General features: G+C 51.2%; 1 non-coding gene across 1 annotated transcript; it reads left to right on the top strand.

Moving 5' to 3' along the window:
- The first annotated feature begins 1073 nt into the window (after positions 1-1073).
- Trnat-ugu (transfer RNA threonine (anticodon UGU)) lies at positions 1074-1148 on the top strand. The gene has a single exon. It is a non-coding gene; the product is annotated as a tRNA-Thr (tRNA).
- The last annotated feature ends 1325 nt before the right edge of the window (positions 1149-2473 follow it).

The raw sequence follows: 2473 nt of genomic DNA, 5'->3' as shown, positions 1-2473 counted from the left end.
TACGCTGGATTTCCTTACAAAACAGACTAGAAATTCGTATTTACAGTGGGCAACGTTAGATGTTGAAAATTAACAAATTCGCTTGAACACGTAGGAATCAATATGCAATTCTTATTCTGTCATCGCAACTTCCAAGTTCCTTATGCCCAATGAGATTCCACCAACCAAATACTATTTCGCTCATTAATGTAAATATGTGATTGTTTTATTTTCAGTGTTATACATGGATGGAAGTGTAAAGAGACGTATTCTGTTAAATGGGATTTATGTATGAAACGTGAGATTTTGTATTGCTTTACAAGATATACTGCTTGGGAAAGAATGCAATACGTTCAAGGACAAAGCCTGTTTATTGACAACTGAGATGACGGTAGTTCATTGCGGTAGTATATGATAGAAAATTCAGACCAAATGAAACGCTCAGGTTGTAACGCATCTTTTCATGAACCGCAAAGTGATTTTTCTGCTTATGGAGTTAAAACGTCTTTATTTAAATGTAATGATACGTAAATGGACACCCTAGCTGCAACAGGCGTTTATATACTTCACTGGGGACATGTTGAAAATGTGTGCCCCGACTGGGATTCGCACCCGGGATCTCCTGCTTACATGGCAGATCCATCCATTACGTGGCTATCCATCTGAGCCACCGAGGGCACAGAGGATACTGCACCTGCAGGAACTTATCCCTTGCACGCTCCTCGTGAGACCCATATTCACAACATGTCCACACCACTATTCGTAGTGCGCCTAATTGATGTTTGCCCATCATACTCATTACTAGTGGCAGATTAATCTACCAAGTCCCGTACGAGTTCGGGCATAGCGTGTGCTTTCGCACAAGAAGATCAATGGCCGGGAAGCCATATTTTAACTATATATGACGATAGTATACACACACGCTATGCCCGAACTCGTACGGGACTTGGTAGATTAATCTGCCACGAGTAATGAGTATGATGGGCTAACATCTATTAGGCGCACTACGAATGTAGTGGTGTGGACATGTTGGGAATGTGGATCTCACGGGGAGCGTGCAAGGGATACGTCCCTGCAGGTGCAGTATCCTCTGTGCCCTCGGTGGCTCAGATGGATAGAGCGTCTGCCATGTAAGCAGGAGATCCCGGGTTCGAGTCCCGGTCGGGGCACACATTTTCAACACGTCCCCAGTGAAGTATATCAACGCCTGTAGCAGCTAGGGTGTCCATTATCATTTCATTTCTAGCAAAGCTGCAAGGTCTTCAACGGTAACTGTTCTTTCGGGAACAGATACTATCGTCATATATACACTCCTGGAAATGGAAAAAAGAACACATTGACACCGGTGTGTCAGACCCACCATACTTGCTCCGGACACTGCGAGAGGGCTGTACAAGCAATGATCACACGCACGGCACAGCGGACACACCAGGAACCGCGGTGTTGGCCGTCGAATGGCGCTAGCTGCGCAGCATTTGTGCACCGCCGCCGTCAGTGTCAGCCAGTTTGCCGTGGCATACGGAGCTCCATCGCAGTCTTTAACACTGGTAGCATGCCGCGACAGCGTGGACGTGAACCGTATGTGCAGTTGACGGACTTTGAGCGAGGGCGTATAGTGGGCATGCGGGAGGCCGGGTGGACGTACCGCCGAATTGCTCAACACGTGGGGCGTGAGGTCTCCACAGTACATCGATGTTGTCGCCAGTGGTCGGCGGAAGGTGCACGTGCCCGTCGACCTGGGACCGGACCGCAGCGACGCACGGATGCACGCCAAGACCGTAGGATTCTACGCAGTGCCGTAGGGGACCGCACCGCCACTTCCCAGCAAATTAGGGACACTGTTGCTCCTGGGGTATCGGCGAGGACCATTCGCAACCGTCTCCATGAAGCTGGGCTACGGTCCCGCACACCGTTAGGCCGTCTTCCGCTCACGCCCCAACATCGTGCAGCCCGCCTCCAGTGGTGTCGCGACAGGCGTGAATGGAGGGACGAATGGAGACGTGTCGTCTTCAGCGATGAGAGTCGCTTCTGCCTTGGTGCCAATGATGGTCGTATGCGTGTTTGGCGCCGTGCAGGTGAGCGCCACAATCAGGACTGCATACGACCGAGGCACACAGGGCCAACACCCGGCATCATGGTGTGGGGAGCGATCTCCTACACTGGCCGTACACGACTGGTGATCGTCGAAGAGACACTGAATAGTGCACGGTACATCCAAACCGTCATCGAACCCATCGTTCTACCATTCCTAGACCGGCAAGGGAACTTGCTGTTCCAACAGGACAATGCACGTCCGCATGTATCCCGTGCCACCCAACGTGCTCTAGAAGGTGTAAGTCAACTACCCTGGCCAGCAAGATCTCCGGATCTGTCCCCCATTGAGCATGTTTGGGACTGGATGAAGCGTCGTCTCACGCGGTCTGCACGTCCAGCACGAACGCTGGTCCAACTGAGGCGCCAGGTGGAAATGGCATGGCAAGCCGTTCCACAGGAC

This window comes from Schistocerca nitens, chromosome 10 (assembly GCF_023898315.1).
Source record: "Schistocerca nitens isolate TAMUIC-IGC-003100 chromosome 10, iqSchNite1.1, whole genome shotgun sequence".
Classification (NCBI taxonomy): domain Eukaryota; kingdom Metazoa; phylum Arthropoda; class Insecta; order Orthoptera; family Acrididae; genus Schistocerca; species Schistocerca nitens.
The sequence above is the reverse complement of the archived record's forward strand: the minus strand, read 5'-3'. Positions and strand labels throughout refer to the sequence as shown.